The sequence below is a fragment of the Magallana gigas genome, chromosome 2 (assembly GCF_963853765.1).
Source record: "Magallana gigas chromosome 2, xbMagGiga1.1, whole genome shotgun sequence".
Classification (NCBI taxonomy): Eukaryota; Metazoa; Mollusca; class Bivalvia; order Ostreida; family Ostreidae; genus Magallana; species Magallana gigas.
The window spans coordinates 45,205,933-45,214,287 of NC_088854.1; the positions used below are offsets into that span (position 1 = coordinate 45,205,933).

Sequence of the window (8,355 nt, forward strand, 5' to 3'; positions counted from 1 at the left end):
TCATGGGTTTTATCTATCGAAGGTAAGATAATCCAATAAGACGTGCAAATATTTTTTTCATGAAAGTTTTCTTTGCTCAACCACAAAATACGCCAGTTTATGCGCAGTGCAACATATTAGATTTTTTCATTAAATAGACCTTTTCATTTCAAAGTGCATCATATAAAGTAAAATCACTCCACTGAAATGGGCTCTGAAATGATAATAATCCACGTTATACATAAGTATGACAAAATATTGAATTCAGCAACAATTATTGATCAATTCTATTTTTCGGGGTGGGGGTGTCAGACATATTTGTTTGTGGGAGGGGAGGGTGGGTCCGAGGCATACATTTGATTACTTTAATATGAAATTAAATATGTTAACCACCGGCTCCCATCCTCAAGATGAGTTCATGAGAAATGTGAATTTACAAAGTTGTCCAGCTTGTCGCAATTTTAGCGAATAACTTAGAAATGTTATAATTAATGAATTAATACCAGTGGTTTCATTTTTGTAAGCTGATTCATTAAATAAAATATAAATTAAATTTAGTTCAGGATAGTACAGATCTATTGAATTATATTGACCACCAGATAATGTCATTTGCTTTTATGAGGTGAAGATTTAAACTATTATATTGCGATACGTACCTGTAGGAGTTTGATGATAAATCAAACATAATTTTTCTTGACAGCTTGATTTTTTTTCACACTTAATGAATTTATCAAAATATTGAGAAACAAGGAAACTCATTAACTTTTAGATATTTATTTAACTGCCTAACTTTAATTTAATAGAAGAAACCAAAAACTCTGCATTGTGTATGTTGCATGACTCTTTGACTAAAATAATTGTATTACAGGTGCGTATGGTTGCATCCTGCCAACGGATTGGGACGGCGAATGGCACGATAGCAGTGATACAACAAAAGACATCACGTTTACACGGTCAACCAATAACGTTATTGGATGGAGTACTACTGTATCTCAATTTATTAGCGGCGTCACTTCGTGGACTTGTGTAGACGACGACCCCAACAAAAACCTTCTTCTCTTTCAGTAAACACATTTTTCATTTATATTTTCTTATTATACATTTTCGTATTTGATTTCGGAAAAAATAAAAAAAAATGATTTCACAAATGAAATGTAAGACACGCACTTTTGGTAGCAGAAGAGAATAAATTAAATTGTGTGATCTATATAAAATACTTGAAATTGAAGATTGTAATGATTTAATAATGGGCAATTTCATTTTTAAAGAGAACAATTATTAAAATATGTGCGATACTTAATAAGTGCGCCGTTTATTCGCTGAAAAGTAACGCAAGTTCAGCAAACAAATTTATTCCGTTCACTTTTTTAAAATATAAACAGCGTCATATATCAAATATCAAGGCATTGCCAAATGTCTGAAAATTTATATTCAAATACTTAGCAGATCGTTTAAATATGACCATATATGGGCCCCAAGGTACGAAATATTGCGCAACGCAAAGCAAAGATAAATGTTTTTGTTTAAACATAGAGTTTAATAATTCAGATAAGAACTAAAGTCTTTTACTTCATATTTTCGTCATCAGCTGGTATTAAGTGATACTTGGCATAGCGTTTGAATTACACTAAAATATTTTAGCTTATTTTATTCTTGCAATTTTTTAATTTTGTCTTTCTAGCAATCTGTGGCATAGTATTTGTTTTGACTGGTTATTATTATTACAAACTTTTCTTTAACGAATTTAGATCAAATATTCAGAAAAAACTCAAAAACCATTTAGTTTCGTACAACAAATTATAGGTAACCAATAGAAACTGAAGGATGATATGAAATGCCTTAAGACGAACGGTTCTGCACACCTTGTTAGTCAAATTGTACAAAAAACAAAACTATTGTTCACATAATTTTTTTTTTTAATTCAAACTTTCATGTTCACATAATTTAATCCAATATCTTGACTGCAATGAGTATACTATTTTTTTCTCCGAATCTCATTTTCTCTAATTGTACTCCCTTTTAAGGTCAGATCAAATCGTTTACCCATTTACTTCTGTGTCAACATACATCAGTCGTTGCCTGAAATGGGAAAAACTAACGGAGTTTACATATACGTACTTAATATATGAGGGTATGAATTTTAAAAATCTTTGTTGTTAATTTTATTTTGAAGATAATGGACAATTTGTTTTGACAACCTGTTGACTCTAATGCTGGGCTCTTTTTTAGTCTCATTTTTGTTAATACATACTGCCCCAGCTAACATCACTTCTTATTGCAATGTCGATGATGCCTTCAAACCAACAGCAATTGGAACCATTGTGTTAGTCAAGAAAGGTATACGAGATTCGTAAATTGTGATATCAAAATATACCAAAATTTTCAAAATCAAATCATATCAAATTAAGATTTTCTTTTATGTGTATCAGGATACATTGAGTATGCTGCCCAGAATTGCCCAACCCCTTTCATGGGAAGTTTTAACTATGTGTTTAATGATGGTTCTACAACATACTGTGATAGTACAAGTAAATGGGATGTTTGTTCCAATCCAACACAAATGGTAATCAACTATACCTTATGTTCAACGACACAATTTTTCTCAAGTAAGTCACTCATCCAATTACAATACTCATTAGATTTAATTTACTTGTCTTAATTGAAGAACACACGAACATAGATATACGACCTTTATTTTAGACAATGGTATTGCATATTGCGTCTATTCGACATCTGTAGGAAGTACTTACTACGTCACAGTGGTCAATGCTGACATTACTGTGGATTTCACGACCACGTTTCGATTCACTTGTTTTGTGAGTAAAACGAATCTGAATCCAAGTGTTATATATATATATATATATATATATATATATATATATATCTATATCTATATCTATATATCTATATCTATATATATAGTACTTCATGTATCATCAGTTTATTTTTTTTATCTTTTATTTATCCACAGGCTGTGAAAAGTTCTGATGGGTTTGTTTATGCAAGTGACAATAAAGGAGCGTGTGTACCGGAACAGGATCCACAAACCAAGTTAGCAACAGGAACTGGAACACTGATCTTATCTGCTCATGGTATGGCAGTTATCTTTTTATAGATACTTTTTAAAATCCAATTTTATTTTTAAAAAAATATTAGATTAATAAATTTCAATTTTTTTTCTTTTTATAATTCTGTTCTTTTTATTTCAGAAACATGCTGTAAGTATAATAAGTTTTCTTTTTTCCATTGGAAAGCTAAATGCATGCAAAACACATACATGTTCCCTAATTCAGTATAAAACGATAGCACATTAATTTTTAATATTGGACATATATGCATCCAATCATTTTTATTTTTATGTTAATTTTTAGCATTTAAATCAGCTTCTTCTCAGAAGAATTCGAATAGCTACATTGGTATCGTGATTGGCGCTATAGCTGGGGCACTTGTCTTAGCAGCAGTACTTGTGTTGGGGACATTGTTGTGCAAAAAATATAAAGCACGGATCTTTCCAGATGAACACAGAGAAGATGACTTGTAAAACTCTATAAACACATTGAACCACCAATTATTATCAACAAAGTAAATGAGCTAGAATGCCAACTAGTAATATTTGCTTTAAAAAACTATGGACGAAAACTTACTATAATAAGCTACATTGAAATATTCTCGGTGAATATTTTGTCATTGTACTTTTGAATACTACTACATGTGCGTCATTGTATAAATAAAGCTTTCGATATCTTGGTAAGAATCATTGTTTATTCTGGTCAATGGGTAGAATATATCATGAATGTACAGCAAGATGTCTGTACTTTGCAAATGCAGCCAACAAAGTCTTGGCATGTAGATTTAGGATACGAAAGTGTTGAAACCGATAAAAACGATGTTACGTTATTACTTTCTTGGATTTACTATCATTTATCTGCTGTGTTGGATGAATTGCCACCAAGGATGCAGACGTTCTGTACTCTGTACGATCGACACACGTGTTCGATGTGCATGCGAAGGCAACACTATCTGTGCAATATATTACGGATACATTGAAAATTATTTCATTCTATCAAAGAATAAATAAATATGTTTTATTGATTGATAGTTTCCTTTATTCATTTGTACACATTGTTTACTACAATGTTAAGTTCATGCATTTAGAAGTCCGTGCAGCCGCCTGAATGCTTCGATCAGAAAGCAACCGACTGTAACTTTCTCCACTGGTATATATACCCTAGTGCCAGATGATGAGCGATCATTACAAATATGGCGACCAAATGCTTTTATGAATTTATATCAGCTTTAACACACCTAGAAAAATACACTCAAATTAACAGTAAATTATTTGATTATGAAAGATATAATGATAAATAAACTGAACACATGTCAAATAAGCAAAAAATTTTTAGTTTGGGGAGCAAAAAATGAATATCTAAAAAATACAATTCAGTAAGTAACAACAAAAGCTCCTGCGGGATTCGAACTTCGATGTACGGATCACAAACCCAACACTTTACCCGATCGGTTGCCGGCAATAAAATCGATTTAATAAAACAAAATGTCGTTTGGATCAGATGTCAGCCATTTCGTGATGATGTGTTATACCACCTTAAAGATTATCTCTATGCTGTGAAACGTCTCAATAAATGTGAAATACAATGTATCCTCAAAGAAATTCTTTTTTTAAATAAGGGTCAGGTAAATTATATTTTGGTAATTTATTGTAACTGCGGTACTGCTCAAAAGAAAAAGTAGTTTATATTATATTTTGGTCCTTTATTGTAACTGCGGTACTGCTCAAAAGAAAAAGTAGTTTAGAAAAATCAGAGGTGTTAGATAATAAAATGTGCACACAACGATTGATGCGCCGTATTCATAAATTTATTTCAATTTATCCTGCAAAACAGTACTTGCAGTATGAAGAAAATCAACTGCAAATAACATCTCTTGCAATTGTACCGGTAATAAAATACACATTGTCAATTTTATTGTGTGCCTGATTTCATGTCGTTTCTTGAATTCTTGCCGTTTCACTAAATAAATGAAATTGGACCAAGTTTTTGTAGAGGAATATCCCCCAAAGAGGACACAATGTTCAGTAGCAATACAGGTAATTACAGTTTCAAGAGTGACACAATGTATGTACTCATATTAAAATCTCAATCTTATACAATTATTACTGTGTAAAACTAATATTGCCTCTATCTTATATGACGAAGTGTGAATTCATTGTATGCTAGCTATTTAAATAGAAGATGTTAGATAGCATGTGCGTGGTAAAATGATGTTTTGTAAGGTATTTCATTATATCCCCGACACAGTTAATCCTTTGTCATTAGATTGTTTGCATAATTATTTATCTGTTGATTTTTTTTTTTTTACATACAAGGTTATTTTATTGAGTTAAATGTACCAATATTCACAACGTAATGGTTCACTATCTGTAAAATGAACACTTATTTTTTTCAAAGCAGAAAAAAATTGCTAAATTAAGTTTAACGATTGGAATAATTATGCAAATTCAATACGACCCATCCATATAAGAGTTCATTAATTTTTGTGGGAAAAGTTGTCGAACACTTTTCTGAAGCATAAATATATCGGTAATATGTTCGTTATGAAGATGAATTCAAATATATATCATATGTTATTATTTTCATGGATATTATCTATCATTTTAGGTACGTACTTGATTTGCGTACGGGTTTGTAACAGAAATAATTTTGATTTGTTTTGCGTTATTAATTAGATATATGTAATTCAAAAATAAGATTAAATGTGCAGAGACTCCTTATTTGAAGTTTTTAAAAAATATTAAAGTAAACGATTATTATAACAAGATTCTATGTTTATAGATTCCTGACTTGAATATATAACGTATGTATATTCTCAAAATATACTTTTTACAAATATTCAAGAGTGGTCTCTTAAATTGTTGAAAACAATCACTTTTTATTCTTTATGTGACTGATTAAAACAAGTATAATAATGTATTCGAATTCGAGTCAAATTATCCTTAGTTATCAATTCTTGACTACTAATTTCTTTCATTAGATTATATATCTACAATATAAATACCCCTACCCATTCACCCCAAAATAGTTCTCTTTATATTGAATTAATCATTATCTATAATAATTGTATAATATAATTACATCTAAATTGTCCATTTTGTAAGTCTTTGTGTTGAATTATTTTTAAAAAATGACAATTTTAATATTCTTCTCTTTTTCAATAATCAAAAAGTGAAATACAATTATTTGTCTTTAATTATTTCAGAATAATAAGTAATTACTTTAATCTGATGAAATCTGGATTTTGTTATGCATCAGGGTATAAATAATTGGCTAAATCTTGTAAAATCTGGATTCTGTTATGCATAAGGGTTTATTTCCATGGAGAGTGTAGTGGTCATTTTTTGTACATCAGGTCAATTTCGATGTTTTCATAAGTTCATCATTACGTAATAATAGATTATGCCATTTAGTCTTTATCTGAGTTTTACTGAAAAAGACGTGCATTAGATATTGTTTAAAATGTAAGAATATTGTAAAGCAGATTTTCCTAAATAATACTAATCATAGCTAAAATACTCATAAGACAACAGAGAAATGAAACAAATATCAGAATGCAAATAACTAAGCGATTTAACATTCACTTTGTCGAACCTGATAAAAAAGCCCCCCCCCCCCCCCCAAAAAAAAAAAAAAACCACGATGAAAAAAAATGAGAAAGAGAGATTTGGAAGACAACAAAGTATATATATGATAAGAATTGTCTTTAGCCGGTATCAGTTGGGATCCTACAATGTATCTGACATATGCTTACATTAAACGCACGCGCAAGCTGAAGATAGACCGACTTTTCATCTGGCGGCCGCCAGATATTCATGTGCCGACCGCAAGACATTATTTGGCGGCCACCACTAAACTGTATGGCGGTCTTTTTTTTTTAACCAAAAACAATCCGTTTTGTCATAGATTTCGTTGTGTTTTGTTCTCGATATGCAAGTTGTCAATCAGGGTTGGAGTCATTTACTTTGAAATAAGGAATAATGAATCATTCTTTGAGTATTATGAGGTGATAAGTTTGGTCAGGGGGTGATCAAATCCAATAGAGCCCGAAGGGCTTTATGATAGATTTGATCACGCCCCGACCGAAATTATCACCTCATCCCCGTTGTTAATAATTCGTGTATGGGAACTTTTGTCTTTAATTGTTTAGAACTAATTTGTAATTTTTAAACCATACCGCGTTTACCGATGGTAAAGCATATTAAAACTATGCAGAAATTCAGTTGATATCATCAAACAGTCTTAAAAGCCAAATCAGTCATCAATGATAAATCAAACGCAGCGGCTAAAATCATCATTGACAGATATGAAATAATAACTCTAAATCAAATTGAAAAAATAGTGAGCGTTTCATCGGGTGGCGTTTTTAAGATTACAAAAGGAAACTGAGGTGCCAGGAATGTTTCAACGAAGAGGGAACCATCTTTCATATATTGAATGGTGAACAAAGTCGAAAGCAATTCTTAATTTCGGGGGGAGTGGGGGATACTTTTTAAAAAGTGTAAAAAAAAACATGGTCTGCATTAAATGATTACAAGTGTTGATAATTGCTTCCATTTTTATGAACCTGAAGGAAAACTGGGACAAAGCAAACCACCTACAATTATCAACCGCTGGAAAGCAACAATAAAGGTCCTTTACGGAAGTTTCTTTAAATTATATGGTATAGTTGCTCTGATTCCTACCAAAAAGACAGAATGTGTTACAAAAGGTGTTTATATGCATGAAATATTATCCGATGTAAAAAAAAAATATTGCAAGATCAAAAGTCCAATTTCCTTTAATGAACAAATTGTTATCTTGACACTGTTTTCACTTCCGTTCCACTCTAGTTTTTTCAGTGTACGAGGGATACTCCTCTTTAGGAGTACAGAGGTGCATTAAAAATGGATTATAAAAACTTCATATGTGGTTTGAAGTTAATGGTATCATCTAAAGAGACTTTGGATAGAATAAGAGTTAAATGTAAATATTTTTGCCGATTATAGCAAAATTCTCAAGACTGTTTAATGATAGGTTTAGATTTATATATAAAATTGCTCTTAATGTTTGTGTCTGAAGGCTGAAGAAATAGTAAATTATGTCAAAAATAATATTTTCTCGATTCAAATGTTTGGTTGCATTCTAAGTTCGGCACCAGAATTTTGAAAATAATGCTTTTACCGAAAAGCCTTTTCATCAAACTTTGCACTTTAGTAATTTAAAGAATGAATTTTTTAACATACATTGTAATAAAATTTGTTCTGAAAGCTGAATACTTTAATAGTTTTGCCATTATCGACTCATGATCGTAAAGTATAGGATCTTA

At 30.9% G+C, this 8,355-nt stretch overlaps 1 long non-coding RNA gene across 1 annotated transcript; it reads left to right on the forward strand.

The window, feature by feature from the left end:
* Positions 1-862: 862 nt before the first annotated feature.
* Positions 863-2,778, forward strand: LOC136272076 (uncharacterized). The gene is made up of 5 exons (XR_010709967.1): positions 863-1,043; positions 2,004-2,110; positions 2,209-2,316; positions 2,409-2,585; positions 2,680-2,778. It is a non-coding gene; the product is annotated as an uncharacterized lncRNA (long non-coding RNA).
* The last annotated feature ends 5,577 nt before the right edge of the window (positions 2,779-8,355 follow it).